Source organism: Protopterus annectens, chromosome 10.part0 (genome assembly GCF_019279795.1).
Source record: "Protopterus annectens isolate FY-2018-M chromosome 10.part0, PAN1.0, whole genome shotgun sequence".
NCBI lineage: Eukaryota > Metazoa > Chordata > Ceratodontiformes > Protopteridae > Protopterus > Protopterus annectens.
This window is the reverse complement of record NC_056744.1, coordinates 104,480,089-104,503,347: the sequence shown is the minus strand read 5'-3', so window position 1 is coordinate 104,503,347 and position 23,259 is coordinate 104,480,089. Positions and strand designations below refer to the sequence as shown.

At 43.0% G+C, this 23,259-nt stretch overlaps 1 protein-coding gene across 3 annotated transcripts in view; it reads left to right on the top strand.

Annotated features, from left to right (window-relative positions):
• CEP131 (centrosomal protein 131) overlaps positions 1–23,259 on the top strand; it is a 1,433,457-nt gene that overhangs the window by 221,624 nt on the left and 1,188,574 nt on the right. The window lies entirely within an intron of this gene.

Sequence of the window (23,259 nt, the reverse complement as noted above, 5' to 3'; positions counted from 1 at the left end):
GAGACTGGCCTTTAAACACCGTAATCTAAGGAAGTACCCAATCTGTTTTTATTAATTTTGCTACAAATTATCTCCTCCGCAAGGACTCTTAATGTTAGTAGGGAACTTACAGCCCTTTTAGGTAGTATGGCTTGTATTTGTGTTAGGATGTATTTTCCTCATATAGCAAAAAGTGTCAGGTCACCATAAGATTTTTTGGGTAAATACCTACATGAAAAAAAAAATGTCCTGTTTTAAAAAATGGAAATGTGTAGAGCATCCGAGTCTAATATTGTGCACAAGTGTTCAGACAGGATGGCATGCATCCATCAAGATCAGGGAAGGGAATTTTTGCAACAGAATATTTTGCAATATTTGACAAAGCCAAAGCAGGATTTTTTTCATGGTCGAAGATTTAACAAATCACAAATAGCAACATTTGATGCATCTCTGGTGGTAGTTAATACTAGGAGCATTAACAATAAAGTATTTTTATTGCAGAATTTGCTATGTTCCCACAAGATTGATATCGTTGTTTGTGAAACATGGTTAAAGAACAAAGATTGGAAACCAGTTATGCCAGAGTATAAATATTTTCACTGTAACAGACATTCTATCAAAAAGTCAGGTGGAGCTGTTATAATGGGGATTAAAGATAGTTATGAGACCTGTGATGTGGCAATAAATACAAGCCTGGAACATATAACTATTGGATTGTATAGGCCATCAAAGTGAAGTGCTGTTGACCTAGAAAAATTTGTACGTTTTTTGCATGGAAAACAGGAGGGAAGAATAATAGTGGCTGGATACTTAAATTTACCGGAAGCAGACTGGAATAATATTGATTCGACAACATTAGTAAGGAAGTTATTCATAACGTATGTTCAGGAACATCAATTTCATCAGATTGTTAAAAAAAAAAATAAATAAATAAACTACTAGGGAAATTGAATGTACTAGACCTATTTTGTGTTCCTAAAGAAACTACTGTTACTTCATGTCAAGTTTTACCACCATTGATGTGCAGTAACCATGGTGTTATGAAGGTTAATTTGTTGATAATTTTTCTAAACTGAAATCTTAAACCAGTGCACAGAACATTAGTTGCAGATTATATGCAAGCAAAACAGTCACTATGTAAAACCAATTGGAGTGATGCATTTAGTGGAATAGGTGTAGAAGGAACGTGGAAAGTTTTGAAAGAGAAATTGTTGAGTGCAAAAAGTAAAAAAAAAATGTTTATCATCAGGATATAGGCATATAACGTCGGGGCATACCTGTCAACCTGTAAACATCAACAATCTGGACAAAGGCTCATGAAAAGTAGGTACAACTGGCCAAAAATCGGGACACTGATTAACATGAAATTTACATACAGAGTCATGTAACCCCACCCACTCCAATGGAATTGTGGGATACCAGCATGAAGACTGAAGTCACTAAATAATATATAATGGCAGACATTTAAATTTCAGACTTCATATCCCTCAGAAAAGACATAATAATGCAAAACCTGTTCTAGAAACTGAGTGAGTTTGCAGGAGCAATAGTTAAAATCTGTCCCGATTTTTGGGCCTTTGTCCCACCATTATTTTGCTTTGTCTAGATTTCTTGCTGAGAGAGATTGAGAAGTATGATGTAAGCATACAGAGACCACCCTTCCAAATCTGATATGTGTAAATAAGAATTAAACATCATAAGTTACATCAATTCACTGTTGATCTTAAAATGTATCTATGCAACCACGGTGAGTCGGCGGGCTATGAGGAAGGGGTGAGGATATAGCTGCATCCTTCAACAGTTTAGCAATCATTAGGAGAAGACCTATGGTATTAAGTGGGGAATAAAGGAACTGCCTATGGGTGGAGATGGAAAAAGCATGTTTCTGTGGAGTCTTTTCCTTATTTGTCCTAATTAAAATCCACACCATTGTGAGCAAGCAAACTAAAAGAAACCCGCCAAATCCACACTCCGCAGTTTGGAATTCATTGTAGGACCATTGGGTCGCAAGTTCTGTTTCGAGCAAGTTGGGAGTGCTGCCTAGTGGGGATGGAATAAAAATTTCCACATATTAAGGGGATCACCCTAGGTCTCCCAGTATGTGTCAGGGGGTGATTGGAGAACTTATTTTAGTTCAATAAACAGTGGAATGCATTTGTCATCACCTCCTTCACAGCAGAATTCTTTTTCAAAATTGACTTTCTACTTGCAAAGGTAAGGTGAAAGCTCAGAGTACTTAACATCAGAGATATTAATGTTGACCCCTGTTGGCCTATGTAGGTTCTCATCATGAGATATGACCACTTGCATTCCAGCACATCTTAGGTTCATAGGTTGGTACTAGGCTATCGGCCCTAGGGTCTATGCAAGCCTAGCCATAACAATTTCTTGGATATTTCTTCCCACAATATTTACTTCTCTTGACCCCTGTCTAGCAGGGTGACTGACATGATCCCCGCAGTGAATTTCCTATCTCCCATCCAATCATTAATCCAATCATCAAGGTTCCTTTTGAAGAGGGCCAATGAGGTGCTCTGCTTGACATGTATGGGCAGTCTATTCCAGAGTATGGGGAGTCTCTGGGTCAGGAACCTATCCCTCTAGCATGTTTTGTTCATTGTGATGACAAGGTTTAGATCCCTGGAGCGTGTGGCTCTGAGGGATTGGGATTTCTTTAAGTGGAGCATGTCCAACAGCTCAGGGTTTGACATGGCCTTGTATGTTAAGCAGAGATCACCTCTGAGTAGACGATATGCCACAGAGTATAGCTGGAGTTTTTTTTAGATGGTCAGCATATGGCATCTGCTTTAGGCCTGTGATTCTTTTAATGAGGTATTTCTGTGGCCTTTCCAGCTGTTGCTGATGTCTTGTGAGGTACATACCAAACGGGGCACTATACTCTATAATGGGTCTAATGAGGGATGAGTACAATGGGACAATGACCTCCTTTTTTCTGGATGAAAAGCCCTTAGTGATGAGGTGTGCCACCTAGAAGGATTTTCTGACTGTTGTGGTGATGTGGTTATCGAAAGTGAGACCACTGTCCACCTGTGTCCCTAAGTCTCTCATCACACTTTCGATGTTTAGTGTCCTGCCACCTATGTGGTAATTCATGGGTACATGTTTTTTTTCCAAAGGGGATAACTATTTATTTCTTGGCATTAAGCTTGAGCCCATGGCTCCGGCACCAGGCATCTGTTTCTGTAAGACCCTTTTGTAGAATATCCACATCATTTGGGGATTCAATAATGGCTCCCAGTTTGCATTCATCTGCGAACTTTGTTAGCCAGAGTCCCTTAGTGTTGGCCTGTACTTCAGAGAAGTAGATGCCAAACAAGAGTGGTCCCAGGACTGAACCCTGAGGTACTCCACTTGTCATTGTCTGGAGCTGGATTTGGAGTTGGCTACTTTTACAGTCTGGGTTCTGTCAGTAAGCCAGTTGGCAACCGATCGAGTGACGTAGGGATTTATGCCCAGCTTAGTAAGTTTATCTATGATTCCAGAGTGGGGGATGGTGTCAAAGGCCTTGGCGAGGTCCAGATAAGCTGTGTGGACCGCCTTACCCTCATCCACAGCTGTGGAGACTGATTCAAAGAAGTCAATCAGATTCAGGAGACAAGATCGGCCCTTCACAAACCCAAACTGGGTGGGGTCCAGTGTTTGAAGGTTGCCAATGTCTTTGTTTATAAGTTCCATGATAATGCGTTCCACGCCCTTGCAGATCAGGCTTGTCAGACTGATGGGGCGGTAGTTCCCAGAATCCAAGGCAGATCCTCCCTTGTGGAGTGGGTAACTGTAGCTGTGTGCCACTCAGTGGGCATGAAGCCTGAGGTGAGGCTATGATTAAACATGACACTTAGGTGAGGTGCCATTTAATTTTGTAGTTCATGTAGTAGACAGCCTGGGATGTCATCTGGTCCCATGGATGCTGTATTCTTAGCTTTGGAGAGTGCGGTTTCTACCTGTGTTGCCGTGATTACTGGAATTTGTCAATCTTTTGGTATTGAGATGGGCCCTTTAGGGGGTGGAAGGGAGGTGAAGTTGGCACTAAATCGATCTGCCAGGATATTGGCAATATCCTTGGGATCAGTATATTTAATGCCATTCTGTTGTAGCTCAGAGCAGATCTGAGCATTGCCATTTAGATTCTTGACATAATTATAGAATGCCTTGTGGTTGTCTTTGGAATCTTTGGCAATTTTATTTTCGTAACTAGCTTTTGAGGATTTTATGAGGGATCTCAGCTTCTTACTGAGGCTGGTGAGGGAGTTTTTTGCATCCTGGGATTTTCCTCTTTTCTGCAACAGTTTCTTCCTTCTGTTGTATAGTTTGTTTATAGCAGGGGACCACCAGATTGGCTTCCTTTTTTTGGAGAAGAGCATCTTGGTTCTATTTGGGATGGCACGATTCATGCACGAGTGGATGTGCTCGTACAGTGCCTTAGTGTTGGATTCTGCAGTCGAACTTTCATATCCCGTCTGCGTGGGTTGCATTGACTGTATGTCTAAGTGCAGCCATTGTGTCTTCCAAATTCTCTCCTGCTTCCCCATGATATGATAATGTGCTGGCACCAGAATTTCTGCTGTTTCTTCTTGTGCAATGTCGGGCATTTCAGAAGGAGAAATGATGCAACCTCCTAATGTAGACAAAAGATATAAAGTGGCCGACATGTGCAATGTACAAAATTACAGGCTTCACATAATAGTAAGGGAAAGAGTAGACATACAAGTGGCGGGCATAACCAAAGTTCCTCGATTAAGCTGCTAGATGTGCTTACAGAAGCCAAGGTCCGCTTACTTATTTTAGGGAACCGGATATAATTAGACCAGGCTTCCAATTTTAAAATCTAAAATACTCTAGCTAAACTGGGGAAGCTCCATGCAAACAAAGAAAGTGGAGAGTGAAGGCCCACCTGCCTATTGAATACAACTTGCATCCAGAAAGCCAGTGAAATGAGGAGAGAGAGAGAGAGAGAGAGAGAGAGAGAGAGAGAGAGAGATCACACAGACAGACACGCACACACATACAAACATACATACATACACTTAAACGATAGCACAAGTGCTCTAGATTCCTAAACAACAAAACCCTTCTCTTTCTAACACACTACTTTGACTTCTGAGGATCAGTGTTGAGGACCAGTCATCTGCAAACTGATACTGGCAGTGGTACTGGTAGCGTTGTGAGTACAAAATAGTTTTAGGGTGACACTCAAAGCACTTTCAACAATTCCTGCAACAAAAGCCTGTACAGGTATTTTGCTATGTGCTACTTTTGATCATCTTATCACTGATTTAAGCAATGATCCACTTAGTTACTTGTTTCTCAGAACCTTCGGGCTACAGTCAGCTTCATTAAGCCTTCTAGAATACGTCTTGTCTCATTACATAAACATTCAACAAAGGCTTACAAATCTATCTGAGTCACCAGGATTGTTTAGCAGTCATATTTGCTTTGTACCTAAAACCTTACCTGATTGACACTGACTGTGAAGTAAGCACTGGTTATCACTCACCATAATTCACAAACCGTCAAAGTTAGTGCTGTCTAGCTCCCTTTTATGGCAGCTTCTAAATTAGGAACAAACACTTAGAAAATCCAGAAAGACTTTAGTAAGTTTGTTCGTTCAGAGGTCAGTAAAACATAGAAACTGTCAACTTTTCCTGGAGGGGGTGGGATTTCATGCAAGTTCTCACATAATGCATTTTGAAAAGAATGCGTTTGAAGCGCCATAAAAAAGGGACTGTCATTTGTTGGTTGGTTGTGCCGCAGATCACTCATGGGCAAGCTGTGCCGCGGCTGTAAACAACTGCCTGAACTTTGTTTTTTAATTTCTTTAAATCTCCTGCCACAGTCTGAGTCCTTACTTGAAATCTTAAATAAAAATTAAAAAAAATCAGGAATTAAAGGGGCCAATCGGAAATTCATGGTACTCCGTTATTTTGCCCTCAAAACTGGTAAATACAGAGCAGTTCAGTACAGTTGAGAGGTATGCGTCGGGGGAATGCATTTCCATAAGAACAAGATACCTGATTAAGGTGCGAGACAAAAAAATGTAAGAAATAGAAAAGAGGTCGAACTACAACTTTGAAAACTGAAATAAACAAGCTGGACAAACAAATTAAGCATAGTTTGAGATAAGATTAAAATTTGAAGAAAATGTATATAAAGATATTGAGCATAATAGGAAAACATTTTATAGACACATGAGATGTGGAAGGAGTAAAGACATAGAAATTGATAAACTGTGTGTAGATTCTAAAATTTATTTTAAGATGAAACAGATTATAGAGATTTACAAAATCTTCTGCAAAACAGTTTGGCTCCACAAAGGGGGTGATAAGTTTTTCTAGTGACATCCAGGTAACCTCATACTAATAGCAAATTAGATTATATTGAAAAATAACTATGCAAACTGGATCCAAACAAACCACAGGGCGGCAACAGAATTGGTAATAATGACCTAAGAACACTTCAGCAAGAACTTATAGTATCATTATATCTATTATTTACTAGGTTGCATAAATATGGAGAGATTCCTCAAGATTGGAGACATACCCTTATTAAACCTGTTTTTACGGGAAAGGGGAGTAGGACAAACCCAGAGTCATGTAGACCCTTAAGTCTACTTTAATGCTGTGGAAATTAAGAAGGTAGTACTGGATAAGTTATTGTCAGCATTGGAAAGTTTGGGACTTGAAACCATATATCAGCATGTGTATGTTGAAAATAGATCTATTACCACCCGTAGCATGATGTTCTGTAAAAATATACAGGTTCATAGGTGTTTATTAGGTAACTACCACAAGGGCCTTTTTAAGCTTAGCCAGAATCTTGATGAGTGGATGGGGGATCGTAGGTTTGTCCCGGGGATTACTTCCTTGTCACTATTAGACAGAGGCACAGTAAACTAAACTTTAAAAAGGACACAGTAATACTCAAATCAAGGGGTGGCGTAAACCAAACACAATCGGGCTAGGCTTATAAATGCCCCAGGGCAGATAGCCTGGTATGAACCTATGCATCCCAAATCTCTGACGAGTCCTGATACCCTTGATAAGTGTAAGTATGGGCCTGGGAGATGAACCATTTATAGGTTACCTGTGTGCATCAGAGACATAGGTGCCAAACCAGGGATGAATTTCTGGTTTCCCATCCTGTTGTCCAAGTTGCACTTGAATTGGATTAGGGAGGAACTCTGCTTCACATGGATGGGGAGCCTATTCCATAGACAGGGTAGTTTCTGGGCTACATACCTATATCTCCAGCAGGACCTATTTATATCACAGGCAAAGTTTAAGTCTTTAGAATGGCTAATTCTGGTACTGTTTGTTTTGTGGATATGCAGGATGTCCATCAGAGTGGGGTATGACAATGCCCTGTATGCCAGGCATAGATGTCCCCTCAAAGGCCTGTAGGAGACAGAGTGCAGGAATAGGGCCTTGAGGTGGTCTGCCTAGGACATATTACTTATGCCCTGTATTCTTTTAGTGAGGAACCTCTGTGGATGTTCCAGTTGTTGGATATGCCTAGATGTTCCTCGTGTTTCACTGTTGCAGTCATCACACTTGGGTTATCTGCCTGCAGGTAGCCCTCAGTCGACCCGAATACCAGAGTTTTGAGATTTCTGCATCGGTTGCTGTCACTTTTTCCATGACATCAGGTCGTCAGGAGTATAAAACATCCAGCCGACGCCATTACATCAGTCTTTCTTGCCGAGAAGGAGCCCAAAGCAGAATCAGTTCGCAAGTGCCGGTCGTCCGCTAACTGAAATTTTCTTTTTTTTTTTTTCAAGTTTCAGACCCGAAGTCTTCTAAAGCTAAGCACCCCGTTGGGGATTCTTTTTTCTTGCTCTAACCGATGTCAGAAAAAATTAACAGTTGTCTTGCCTGTGGAAAGCAAATACCTCACAGAGATTTTCATTCTTACTGCATCACCTGTTTAGGCCCAGACCACGACGTCCCTTGCTGTCGGTTTTGTGCCTTGTTTAATGCCCAAACCATTCGTCGTCGGGCTGTTTTTTTAGCTAAACTCTTTTACTCTCATTCTCGGTATTCCAAAATGGCTTTGGTAAGCCATCCAACAACCGATCTTATGAAAAAGCACAAAGACAGACTGCATAGGTCAAAAACTGCCTAAAATGCTTCCGCTAAGCTAGTCGCCAGTCCGCCGGTACTCAGTGAGGTGCCTTTGCAGCCCCTGATGCCCCCTTCTACAGATTTGCAGGCCTCTGCTGAGACCGATTCAGAGTCTGGTATGCCATGAGATGCTTCTTCGACTATGGAACCTGCGGATGTCTCTACCTTGGATGGGTCCAGAGCTGATGTGCAGGCACCGGCTTCTGAGGGTGTATTCCGACCTACCAATATTAATATTAAATTGACATCTTCATTTGCAACTAAACCTACCAGGTTTCTCAGACCCAGAGTTCGCACTACGCCTAGAAAACCAACGTCCAAAGTGCATGCTCAAGCTCCCATGCCACAAAAACAAATGCTTAGAATGGCTGAAGACATTATTACTCTAATTAGGGGAAGCCAGCCTTCCCCTGCCAAAAGACAAATAACTGAATTTCCTTCTGATTCTACATACCAGGAGTCTGATGACTCTGACCCTTCTGATTACCAGGACATACCCTTATCTACCTATGAGGACTCAGATGCAGAGGAATCCATTCCCTCTGCCTCCCCTCCAGAGGAGTTTTCTTTTGGTGAAACCTTGCATACCTTAAGAGAACATTTCTGCTGGGAATGTCAGGACTATCCTCAGTCCAAAAAGAGACTCGGGGAATTTTTAGATTTGCCTCAGCACAGGGGTCTTGCTATACCCCCTGTCCTGGATATTGTAAATGTCTTCTTGGAGTCCAGTCCTACTCCTTACAACTTACCACCAGCTCCTAGAAAACCTGACAGGTACTACAGAGTACTTGACTCTCACAAATTTCTGTTTAAGAATCCTACTGCGGATCCAGAGACCATTTCCCAGGGACCTAAAAGCATTAAGGCTACTACAGCCAAAAACCCTACCACTTCAGACAGGAATTCTAGAGCTTTAGACAGATGGGGTAAGAAGGTATATACCTCTGCAACTCTTGCCATCAGGGCTTTGAATTGCCACTTTCACATGTTGAAGTACCAGCAACATATTATGGAACTAATTAAACAGAAAATGGTGTTACTTCCAGATTGTGCAGAAAATAAAGATTTACAAGAGTTGATGCATTCTGCAAACCAAGTTAGTAAACATACTTTGCAGTGTGGGTTTGATGCCTTAGAAGCATCTTGCAGGGCTGCTGTCACTGGGTCTGTACTGAGAAGGCATGCTTGGCTAAAGGAACAAGTCTTGCCTGACCATGTCAAAGCAAAATTACTAGATCCTCCATTAAATCAGGAGCGTTTGTTTGGCACAAAAGCAGAAGTAGTTCTTAAAAAGATGGAAGAAAAAGCTAAATCTATGCAAACCATCAAAGATTTCTTACAGGTGCAGCCACCTAGAGTCAGTAGGCATTGGCCTTCAAAAAACTGGTTCTTTCCAGTCCGTCTCAGGCCTTCTCAGTCCAAACCCAGGGGAAACAGACCACCAAATAGAAAAACCACAATCCAAATGAGAAATTAATGCTGACAAAAAGAAAAAAAAAATGATAAAATGGAACCATTTATTCCCCAAGATGTGAGAGTGTTCAATCTCGCCGTTTGTTCTTACACACTGGTTCGGAGCCGATCCTTGGCTCCGAGTCGGCTGAATCACAAAGCTCTGAATCTCAGAGAAGCTTGCGACCAGCCCATATCCCACAATCCTTCCTGCCATTACCCAGATCTAGTTTGCCGCTGCAACAGATCGGATCGAGGAGAGCTCGGACCAGATAGAAAATTGATAATTGGTTGCAGTTTACAGATGAGCTACATATTTTTTTGCTGAAATACCTTTATATTTCTTAAATAGTATATATATATATATATATATATATATATATATATATATATATATATATAGATATATCCCCTTGTTTCTTCAGGCACCCTTTTGTAGCCTAACCCTTTTTTCTCTGGGTGTGGTTTGTGAGTGTCTGGTATACTTATATAGCTTTTCTAGACATATATATATATATATATATATATATATATATATATATATATATATATATATATATATACATTTAAAGGATTTAGTAGTTTTAGCAGTTTTTTCCTACTTATTAGCCTAGTGAGTGTTTGTTATATTTAGTCATGTCGGAGAAAGCTAAATCTGGCTTTAAGAGATGTCAGTGTGGGCAAAAAATGTCCATTACTGACAATCATGCTTCTTGCTTCTACTGTCTTGGCCCTCTCCACCTTCAAGAGGATTGTTCTATTTGCCATTCTTTTAGCGGGAGGGTCATGACAGATAGATGCAGGAAGCTTATAGACAGAGGATTACTTAAGCCTGCCTTTCAAGAGGCTTTGGACAAGTCGGATCAGGCTTCTAAATCCTCGAAAGGGTCGAAGATGTCTGAGCCCATGTCATCGGCTCCGAGTTCATCTTCTAGGGTTCGTTCGCCGGTTCCACAGACCTCGGGGCAGAGCATAGAACGTTTATCTTTCCCTGAGCCCCAGATCTTGGAACCGGTGTCGGAGATGCCACCACCGTCCATTCTTCGGTTGGTGCCATCTTCGGCTCCTTCGACCCATTCTTCCAGACCGTTATCTGAGACAGAGGTGGATCGTGTCATGCAAAAACTCATGGAAAACACGGCCCTTTCCAAGTTGATTGCAGTTTCCTCCCAATTGGTGTCGAAACTAGAAGGCCTCCCCATATCTCCAACGGGTCCTCCTTCGAGACCCATCCAGATCTCGGAGCCGGGAGAGGATGACCTGATGATAGTGGACTGGATGATAGTGGAGCCCTCGGTGCCAAAACCGTCCATTGCACAATCGACACCATTGACTTCGACTCCTTCGGAACCGGTAGGGGAGTCGCGGAGCCGACGGTCTCTCCTCGGTTCCGGGACCGAGAGTCATACTCTCCCTCTCGGGGCCTCAGCGCAGACTGGCTCGGCTCCGTCCTCAGGGACGGAGCCCACGGCACCTGGGTCTGGGATGCTCCTGTGTTCTTCGGAACCGGGGGAGCCTTCGTCCCGGGGTTCGGGGGCTTTCGACCTTATGAGGAAAGTATTGTCTGCACAGTCAACCACTTCATCAGGGGAATCTTCTCCTTCCCCAAAAGGGCCTGTTTCTGTTTCTGCTCCCACGACCCATCCAAAGCGTAGAGCCCCATTACCTCAGCCACCCCCAGAGGGTTCCCCCTGTTCCTTGGAGGCCTCACCAGAAGCCCCCTCTGATGAGGTTCCGAGGAAACGGTTGTGCAAGAGGGAGGCATATAGATTCCCCACAGGAATCTCTAATGTCTGACACCAACTTGGATGAGGCAGAGGGGTCCCCCAAATCACCCTTGGAGGATGTGTCATTTGCAGACATCCTGGAGATCTTGAAACAGAGGGGTGATTGGCAATCCCTAGCCCCCACTGAGGATGAGTCGGTGCTGCTGAAGGCTTTTGGGGCTCAACCTTCTACCTCCTGGGTAACTCCGCCCTTCGAAGAATTAATGGAATTGATTGCTCGAAGGGCGTGGGAGGCACCTGACACAGTGGAACCAGTCCCTAGGAAACCAAACAAGTTCATCACTGCCCCCCAAGATAAATCTTATCTCACCAAGGGAGTTCTGGTCGATGCTATGGTGGTGGCGGCAGCCACGAAAAAAGAGATGTCTGAGTCTTCCTCATCTGTTCATCCTCCTAATAAGGATTCTAGGACTATGGACAGCTATGGGAAGCGCGTTTTTAGTTCAGCGACTTTTTCCATGCGTTCGCTAAACTATTTGACTCATTTCACACGTTTGCAGAGGGATCTCATCAAGGAGCTGACAGATACCCTCCAGGGTAACACAGATGGTGCTGTTTCAGACAAAGTAACAGCACAACTTAACACCCTCACCTCTATAGTAAACTCATCCATGAGGCTCATCTCGTATGCAGCCGAGGGATCGAGTAGAGCTGCAGCTTCAGCGATTGCTCTTCGAAGACAGTCATGGATGCGGCTGTGCTCCTTTGCGGAAGCCTTCAAGTCTTCCTTTGCCAATGCCCCTTTTGATGGTGCCACACTTTTTGGGCCCAAGGTTAAGGAGACTCTAACTCGGTGTGAGCAAGAGGGAAAGACCCTGTCTGCTGTCGGGGTCCGTTTTTCTCCTCCTACTAGACCGTACCCCAAAGGGCAACGAGGTGGGAAAATGTGGTTTTGTAAGAATCCGGGATCTTTCCAAACCACACAGAGTGATACCCCCTCCAGAGGCAGAGGGTGGGGGTAGAAATGGAAGACGCCACCCCGGCGGCAGAGGGGGTCTGCATAACCAAGGCGACAGGGATTCCGTCCCTGGGAAGCCTTTCCAGCACTCCTGAAGGGAGGCCCGGCTGTCCTGCTCTGGAGGCAGTCGGGGGTCGCTTGGCTTTTTACCCACTGGCCTGGCTAACTATTACTTCGGATTCCTGAGTAAAAAGCATTATAACCAGAGGATACAAATTCCCCTTCACATCAACTCCACCTCTACAAAGAAGGTTTCCGGATGTGCCACCCCGTCTGCGAACCAGTCCCGACGGACCAAAGAGGATCTGGAACTTACTCCAGGTTCTTTTTAGTTCCAAAAAAGACAGGGGACTGGAGACCGATCCTAGATCTCAGCAATCTCAACACCTTCGTGAAGAAGGAAAAGTTCCGGATGGTCACGCTTCAATCGATCCTTCCATTCTTACAGAAGGACGATTGGATGTGCTCTATAGATCTCAAAGATGCGTACTACCACATCAAAATGGCCAGACCGTCCAGAGATCACCTGCGCTTCCGGCTTGGAGCCAGTCACTTTCAGTTTCGAGCTCTGCCCTTTGGACTCACCTCAGCCCCCAGGGTATTCACCAAATGCATGGCAGTAGTTGCGTCTCACTTGAGACGACAAGGATTCCAGGTGTTTCCCTATCTGGACGACTGGCTCCTCACCACCACCACCGAGCGTCACCTATTGCAAGCCAGAGACTACACAGTCAACCTTTGTTCCCATCTAGGGATTTCGATAAACTTTGAAAAGTCTTGCTTATCGCCCTCACAGTGTATTTCCTTCATCGGAGCAGACCTAAATACACGATCGACACTACTAAAGCTCCCTCCAATAAGGGCGTCAACCCTCAAACAGCAGGTTCTTCTTCTTCTAGAGAGAAAGAAAGCCCCGGCCAAACTGGTGTTGAAAGTCTTGGGACTAATGGCAGCCTCACTAATCTCAGTTCCTATGGGAAGGTTACACATGAGGATTCTACAATGGCTGCTCTTCTCGCAGTGGTCATTCCAACACCTACCCCTAGCGCACGAGATCATGATAACAGACTCTTGCAGATGGGACCTCTCATGGTGGGTGTGCAATCAGAACCTCACTATGGGTCGTCCGTTTGTTCTACCCAGTCCAACAGCCACAATAACCACGGACGCTTCCCTGATAGGGTTGGGGGGGGGGTTTCAGGGAAGAACAGTCCAAGGAGAATGGTCCAACATGGAGTACACTCTACACATAAATGTTCTGGAGCTGAGAGCGGTGTTCCTGGCGTTGCAACACTTCCAAGCCCTTTTACCTGTAGGAACAGTAGCAGTTCAGACGGACAACATGTCTGTGGTCTGGTACATAAACAAGCAAGGGGGAACCAGGTCTTACCCATTATGCAGAGAGGCCATGAGAATTTGGCAATGGGCAGAGTCCACGGGTCGCTTTCTGATAGCAATGCACATCCCGGGGTCATCCAACGTCATTACAGACAGGTTGAGCAGAGCCATCCTGTTACCTCACGAGTGGTCCCTCAATCCACAGATGGCGGAAAAGATCTTCCGCAAATGGGGCCAGCCTTGCTGCGATTTGTTTGCTTCCACATTGAATGCAAAATGCAGAAGCTACTTTGCCTTTCTACCCCCTCCGAGGGATGTCCCCAGAGACGCACTGATACATGATTGGCTCCCGGGTCTCCTATACGCATCTCCACCTACTCCCTTGATTCCCAGATTTCTACAGAAAGCCAGGAACCTGGAAAGGACAATAATACTCATAGCCCCATTCTGGCCTCGGCAAATATGGTTCCCCTTTCTTCGAGCCTATCAAATAGAGGAACCATGGATTCTGGACCCAGTACCAGATCTACTGACCCATTCGTCGGGAGTTCCTCACCTGTCTCTTCAGTCCCTCAAACTAGCAGCTTGGCTGCTTCGCTTCCCTGCCTAGCCAGGTCTGATCTACTCCCCCCGGCAGTTCAACACATTCTGGTTGCTTCTCATAAAGCTTCCACTACTAAACTCTATACGAGTAAGTGGAAACGCTTTGTGTACTGGACGTCTAGCCAACCCCTTGGTAGCTCCTCTACATAAAATTTTAGAATTCTTATCTATCCTCTTTCATGAAGGAGCTTCTACTTCCACACTAAGAGTACAGTTGGCGGCCATATCAAACTTCCATATTGGTGAGGAAGGTTCTCCCATTATGTCTCACAGACTTTGTAAGGCCTTTATGAAAGGAACCTTCCATCTTAGGCCGCCCATCAGAAAACCTTTCTTTCCATGGAGCTTGAATTTGTTACTGTCGCATCTCATGTTGCCACCCTTTGAACCTGCTTCGTCATGTCTCTTAAAGTTCTTATCGTGGAAGACGCTGTTCCTCGTCGCCGTGACTTCAGCTCGTAGAGTATCAGAGTTGCAAGCATTATCGGTCACCTTACTTGATATTCCATCCAGATAGTCTCTTTGTGTACAAATCCATCTTTCCTTCCAAAAGTATGTTCAGTTACGAACATTAACCAGTCTATAGAACTCCCTACCTTTTTCAAGAACCATACTAACAAACTGGAGTATATGCTGCGCAAGTTGGATGTTCATAGGCAATTAAGATTTTATTTGGATAGGACCAAAGCTTACAGGAAAACGGATCAACTCTTCGTCGCATTTGCAGACAATAAAAAGGGCATGGTAATTACTAAACGTACACTATCTAAATGGCTTGCTGACTGTATAACCTTTGTATACTCTAAATCAAATCAGTCCTTACCCACCAAACCTAAGGCCCATTCTACCAGATCCATCTCCACTTCTTTAGCTCATGCAGCTCGCTTGCCTTTGGACACTATTTGTGCAGCAGCCACGTGGTCTAAGCCACATACTTTCATCACTCATTATAGAGTGGACAAAGTCTCCAAAGACAGGGCATCATTTGGTTCCACTGTGCTTAGGAACGTTCTTCCATGAGTCACTCGGGGTGACGGAGCTAGGGACGCTACCCGTGTGTAAGAACAAACGGCGAGATTGAACACTCTCACATAAAGAAGTTATGTCCTTACCATAATGTTCCATGTGGAGTGTTCATCTCACCTTTGTTCTTACATTCCCTCCCTTCCCCTCCCACGTGTTTGGAAGAACTGGTAGGATTAGAGTCTGATCGACTTTTCTTGACCCCTTCCGGGGGTATATGGTCCCGTGTATCATGGGATATATGTTTCTACCATTAGTTATTGCTATGTTGAGAGAGTGTCTCTGAATGTCTGAGAGAGTGTATAGTTCTTGCACCGGAGGTGTTGGATTTTTTGGTCTGGTTTGTTTGCAAACTAGATCTGAGTAATGGCAGGGAGAATTGTGGGATATGGGCTGGTCTCGAGCTTCTCTGAGATTCAGAGCTTTGCAATTCGGCCGACTCGGAGCCGAGGATCGGCTCCGAACCCGTGTGTAAGAACAAAGGCAAGATGAACACTCCACATGGAACGTTATGGTAAGGACATAACTTCTTTTTCTGGTACCTCGGCTATTCGCCTTCTGTGGAACAATTCAAAAGCAAGACACCATCTCTTTATATATCCATGATGACAATCATTATTCAGTTAATTAATCAAAGAACAATACCCATGTTCTTAAAGTGCCATATATGAAAAAAACAATCTATCAAATATAAGTAACTATGAAATAAGCAATAGAGCTAGAAACTTACATGGTGTAAAGATCAATGGTAAAAGCTCTTATGCCTTTGAAAGTTTTGATTGTCAATCCCAAGGGGTGATCTATGTTATCGGATGTGATTGTGTTAGGCCACTCTGGTACATAGGTTAGACTAAGAGGAAGGTGAAGGTCCATATTCTAGAGCTTTTAGGGGACATTAGGTAAAATAATAGACAGCCCGGTGACTTCTCATTTCATGTCCGCACATAGTGGTGTTGTAGAGGGGTTTATTTTCAGTGTGTTGGCACGACCAAGGGGTTCTTCAGGCAATTTTAAAAAGGAATTGAACAAGGTGGAATACAGAATGATAGTTAATTATCACACGTTATATCCTAGGGGTATGAATTTAGATAGTAGCATCACTTTTTGAATGGTGTTAGAGTATTGTAATGAACTTGGTTATTTATTTTTCATTGCTTCTGAAAAATGTTTTGAATTATTAGATGTACTTTATGAAATGTTATTTAATTTATTATTTAGAGTCATTGTATGATAAGTAATGTATTTATAAGAGTTAGATTATAGTATTTGTAAGGGGTATATTTTCTGTATGAGACTTTTGAATTTGTAAGGGGAAGAAAATACAAAAGTATTTTCTTTGTTCTTCTATGCGCTCCTTTTCATAGTTATTTATATTTGATTGTTTTTTTCATATATGGCACTTTAAAACTATGGGTATTTGTTCTTTGATTGATTAATTGAATAATGATGGATATATAAAGAGATGGTGTTTTGCTTTTGAATTGTTCCACAGAAGGCGAATAGCCGAGGTACCTGAACTTGGGGAATAAATGGTTCCATTTTATCAACTTTTTGTCTGCGTTAATTTCTCATTTGGATTGTAGTTTTTGTATTTTGTGAGTGGAAGTTGGATGGTGGTATAGTATTTTGAAACCGACCACCAAGACTGCAGTCTCAGGGTATGCAGAGATCTAAACAATGGAGTGTTTCCACCTCAAAACCAGGGAGTGGTAAGCCACCCCCATATGGAAAAAGTTCACAACGACTTTCCAATTGTCCTTCCTAGCCATGCCGAAGTACTTGTGCCCCTAGGAGGAAAACTCGCCCTTCATGCAAAAAACTGGATGTCCATTAGGTTCTAAACATTGTATCCCAGGGATACAGATTCTACTTCCACTCACTGCCAACTCCAAGTGGGTTGCCAGACCAGTACTTTTCCTTCTCCATATTATGGCTATTCAACCTGTTCCAGTAGAACAAAGGGGACAGGGTTTCTACTCCGGACTGTTCCTGGTACCCAGAAAAGAAGGCTCTTGGCGCCCTATCCTAGATCTATCAATTCTCAACACGTTTCTGGTGGTCTCAAAATTCAAAGTGCTTCCACTGCAAGAACTTCTTCCCATGCTAGCCAAGGATGCCTGGTTAGTCACCCTAGACTTAAAAGAGGCTTATCTGCACATCCCCATAAGGGAGTCTTGCAGGAGATATCTACGTTTCAGGGCAGGTTCCCTGCACTTCCCTTTGGCTTATCTACTGCGCCTAGAGTATTCACAAAATGCCTGGCTCCAGCCGTTGCATACTGTAGGCATAGAAATTTTCCAATCTAACCATATTTGGACGATTGCCTGATTCAGGCAGACAGTCAGGAATTGCTACTTCAGCACCTGGCATTTGTAAAAGGAATTCTAACTTCAATGGAATACCCAATCAGCAAAAAGAAATCACAACTGGTGCCCAGCCAACAAATTGTATTCCTGGGAGCAAGTTTGAACACAACTTCCCAGATGGCATTCCTCACTCCAGAAAAACAGGTCCATTTAACAAACTATTTCAAACTAATGGCCAACAAAACCCAGCTATCTGCAAGGAAAATACTGTAAGCCCTAGGGTTCATGGCTTCATGCATTCTGCTAATTCCATATGCAAGACTGCATATGAGGAAACTTCAGTGGTACTTAAAAAAATCTCTGGTGTCAACATTCTCAGGACCTGGAAACAGTAATTTCTATCATACCTTGTCTAAGGGCAGAGTTCCTTTGGTGGGCAGAAGCAATTTATGCCTTTCCTCCTCTGTCCCTCCTCTCAAAAGTACTGCTCAAGATCAAACAGGACAGGCCAAGGGCAATCCTCATTGCACCAGACTGGCCCCACCAGCACCGGTACCCACTCCTACTCAGTCTGACAGCAGTGCCACCCTGGCACCTACATCAGACACCTTCTCTGCTGTCTCAACAGGAGGGACAGATTTTGCATCCACAGCTGCAAACCCTAAACCTTGCAGCCTGGCTTATTCCCTAAATGCACCATTAGCATCATCCAGCAAACAGGTGCTGGACATCATCTTTGAGGCCAGAAGGCCTAGTACTAGGAAATCCTATGCTGAAAAGTGGAAAAGATATTGTTCTTGGAGTCATTCTCAAGGAAAGGATACAGCTGTGCCCAACTTACCTCAAATTTTGATTACCTAGCAGAGCTGCTCCACAGAAGCCTGTCCTTCTCATCCATTAAGATTCATGCCTCTGCCATCTCAGCTCATTAAAATACTGAGCCTCCTCTCTTTTGTCACCCTCTCATCAAACTGTTCCTGAGAGGAGCAAACAGTCTAAGGCCCCCTAGGAGAGCTCCCACCCTGACCTGGGACCTTAACTTTATACTGGAGAAGCTCACACTCCCCCCCCCCCTTTGAAACTGCTGCTTCAGCAGAGTTAAAATTCCTCTCTTGGAAAACAGCCTTACTTCTAGCTATTACTTCAGCAAGAAGAGTGTCTGAGTTACAAGCACTAATGGTGGTGGGAGCCCTTCATTATTTTCCATGCTGACATGGTTTGCCTCAGGACTAACCCTTCCTTTATGCCCAAGGTGGTATCCAGTGTGGCTTTAAACCAATCCATCCATTTGCCAACCTTTTTCCCTAATCCTCAGAATAAAGGGGAAAGGATCCTGCACTCCTTGGATGTGCACAGACTGCTCAGGTTCTACCTTGACAGGACTAAGCCTTTCAGAAAATCTGACCAGCTGCTAGTCAGCTTTGCTACAGGGGCAGAGGGCAAGGCCATTTCAAAGCAAACCATTTCCAAATGGATAGCACACTGCATCTATTTCTGCTACAAGCACCATGGAAAACCTACCCCTCTGGGTATCAGAACTCTATCCACTAGAGCTACTTCAACCTCTACAGCATTTTTCAGGGGAGTCCCTACCAGGGGCATCCTGGAAGCTGTAACCTGGAGTTCTGTACACACCTTCACCAAGCATTGCCACTTACCTATTTTTTCTAAATCCAGAGCTGGATTTGCTACAGCATTCTTACAAGGCCTGCTAGCCAGTCCTAACACTTCTTGACTGCCTCCACCCTTCCTCAGCTTTGGCAATCAACCCAGGTTTGATGACTGCTACAGTGAAACACGAAGAACATAATGCAGTTGTGTACACTTACCATAAATATAGATGTTCGAGTGTATTCACTGTTGCAGTCCTGGTTTCCCCTCCCTCCATCCCCCTGGTTTTCTATATCCTTTCTACCTATCCTCTTTATGGCCATCTTTTATGGCAGGCTATTTATTTTTTACTGGAGGTGTTCCACACCAAGTAATAGCTTCCTATTTTGAGGGCTCCTGACATCTTGGGCAAGAAAAACTGATGTAATGGCGTCGGCTGCATGTTTTATACTCCTGACATCATGGAAGAGGCGACAGCAACTGACGCAGAAATCCCAAGACTCTGGTATTCGGGCCGACTGAGGGTTACCTGCAGGCAGATAACCCAAGTGTGATAACTGCAACAGTGAATACACTGGAACATCTACATTTATGGTAAGTGTACACAACTGTACTTTAGGTACATACCAAAGGGGGCATTGCACTCAGTGACAGGTCTGATGAATGCCGAATACAGTGGAACAATGACTTCCTTGGACTTGGATGCTATACTTTTGTTTATAAGTTGCGCAACATAGAATGATTTCCTCACCACTGTAGACACATAATGGTCAAAGGCTAGATTACTATATGTGTGTGTGTGTCCCTAAGTCCCTGACTACTGGGTTAACTCTAAGTGGTGTATTGTCAATATTATAGTTACCAGGGATGGATGACGTCCCAAAGGATACTATTATGCATTTCTTCGCATTTAGTTTTAGTCCATGACTTTGACATCAGTTGTTTGTCTGTGTCGGCCCCTTCTGGAGAATATTTGTCAATGTGAGATTCAATGACCGCTCCTAATTTGCAGTCATCTGCAGATTTAGTCAGCCAGAGACCACTGACATTGGCCTTGACTTCTAAGAAGTAAATGCCAAAAAGAAGTGGTCCAAGGACTTATCCCTGAGGGACTCCACTTGTGACTGGCCTCTTTGTAGAGGTGGACTCCCCAATTCTAACTTCCTGGGTCCCGTCTGTGAGCCAGTTGGCTATCCACCAGGTAACATATGGGTTTATACCTAACCTCTTGAGTTTGTCAACAGTGCCCAAGTGGGGTATTGTGTCAAATGGCTTGGCCACGTCAAAGTAGGCAGTGTGAACAATTTTGCCGTCATCCATTGCTTTGGTGACCTTCTCAAAGAAGTCTACCAGGTTGAGTAGGCATGATCTGCCCTTTACGAAACCAAACTGGGTTGGGTCCAGTGTCTGGAGGTTTACTATACCTCTGTTGATCATCTCCATGGTAATTCTTTCCATAGCTTTACATATAAAACTAGTGAGACTTGCGGGTCTGTAATTGACCCACCTTTGCGCAGTGGGATGACTGTTGCCTTTCTCCATTTATGAGGTACGAAACTTGTTTGGAAGCTACAGTTAAATAGTAATTCCAGAGGCACTGATAGGTCATGTTTCATGCTATTTAGAAGGCATCCTGGGGTATTGTCTGGGTCCATTGATGCAGTGTTCTTTGTCCTAGAGAGAGCATTAAGGACCTGTTCCCTAGCGATAGTAGGGGAAGTTATATTTGATATTTCCTGGGGGAAGGTTGAGGAGAAGAGAGGAGTAAAGTTGGATCTGAATTATATCAGCCAGGAGGTTTGCTGTATGTTCTGGCTCCGTGTAGGTGGCTCCATTTACAATGACCTCTGCACATAATTGTGTATTGCCTTTGAGGTTGCAGACATAGCTAAAGAATGCTTTGTGGTTGTCTTTGGCCTGGGAGTCCAAACATGCCTCAAATTTGGCTTTGGTAGATTTTATTTGTCCTCTGAGTATCCTTCATAGTAACAGCTATGAATGAAAAATTGTGTTGTGACGTAATTTATATAACTTTAACTGCAGCATTTGACAGGGTTATACACAAAACCCTATCAATAAATTAGTGCAACTAAGTATTGATTTAATGGATAAGTGTAAAAAGTGTCCGAGTCAGATCCAGACTCATTTGTTGAAGAAGAATAAAAATGGACAACACAGATGGAGAGTTATGGCGAGTACATAACTTCTTTTTATAGAATGGTAAGTTGTATAAAAAATTACAAAATCTAGGAAATCAAAGGTGATGAAGTCATAGTTTGCTAATTGGATTAAACCCAAATTGAGTATGGAATATTAGATCCAAATTGAGTATGGAATAACAATATGGAAACCTTATAAGAAAACAAGCATGCATAAAGTGGAAAGAGTACTGTGAAAATTTAAGTTATGTGGTGCAGCGGTAGCGTTGTCTACTCACAGAAGAGGTTCTCCCATTCGATTCTCGGCTGGAGCGCCTTCTGTGTGGAGTCTGCATGTCCTCCCCACGGTCAAGTAGCATTCGAAAGACATGCATGAATGGGTGTGCCTTCATTGATGGTTGGGCGTCGAGCTGGCACCTTGGCACCATAAAAATCTACTGCCAATCATTAGCGGATCGGAGTTCCGCTGTGGCGACCCCTAACCGGGAAAAGCCAAAAGAAAAACAACAACATAAAAGACTAAAATATCTGAACTTGTACAATGTTTCTTATAGATATTTAAGAGGCAATCTTACTCGGGTATATAGGGCATTTAGAGACAACTACCTGTGGGAATTCTGGGGGTTATCAAAAAGTAGTAAAGAATCATCAGACCACCTATGTAGAAGATTTATAAGAATGAAAAGTGTACTAATTGGTTATCTGAGAGAGCAGATGATACATGGAATAGACTGCTAAATTGCATTAAAGCAGGCACTAATTTAGATATTTTTAAGAACAGCCTGCACACTTATGGGAACAACAGTTTTGGTATATTGGCAGGCTAGAAGGGCATTAATACCCATGCTTGAAATAGTTGTATGTGTGTTTGTATGAAGTGAGCAATGTTAGAGTGCAAAAGCTCTGCTGAATCATATCGAAATGTACTGTGTCCCATTTATGCCACACACACATGCTTTAAACAATGGGTACAGGAATAGACACCCACTACTGTTCCCATCTACAGTGTGATCATTACTTGAGAAGACCCATTTTGGCTTACATGCACTACAAAATTCAGCAGAAAGGTGGACCTGTGACTCAGAATTTTATGTGATCACCATAAACTTTGCAAGATATTCTGACATACTTCCAAAAGTAACAGGACAAGACAGACAAACATATATAGATGTACTGTGTATACTAACTGTACCTAATAAACAGCACAAAACGTTTACAACCTCCAAATACCGTAGTACATAGCCACAGCTCATGTCATATACAAAAACACATCTGTATTTGCAGTGACTTGGCTTTAACAAATTAGCTTTGCAGAAACTCTGCTTTAAAATAGCATCTTTATAAAAATCCATTTAATACATCTTTTGAAAATCGAATTTAATATTGTACGAAACCCATCTTATGTTGACTGCTTACCTCGTTTGTAGGCAAGTGGGCAGACTGACTTAATTATGTGACTAACATCTGCAGCCAAAATGGGTCCACACAGCAGCACACACTGTGTTTGTGGTAGTATCTTGTGCTTGTACTACTCTGTGCATTTCATAGTCTGAAAGTATTTCTGTGCTTATTTTTATTTGCAAAGTTCATCGCTAGTTGACCACATATACAGAGAGGGTAGAAAACACCCTGGGAAATATTATGTTTTATTAAACTATGCTGATTTATAGTGTTCAGGAGGTGGTCAGCCAGTAGGATTGCAGCTTGTGGTATGTAACTCATGCGGTGCTTGTGTACATTATGACTTGCCTTTTATTTTATTCATTTCTTGATTAAAAAAATGGAAGTAATATAGAAAAGTCTAAGTGTTATCTAAAAATGATATAGTGCGAATGTTAAAAATGGTTACTTTCTTCAGCCATTAAACTGAACAGCAATGTAACATGTTATGTGCTATTTTTTTGC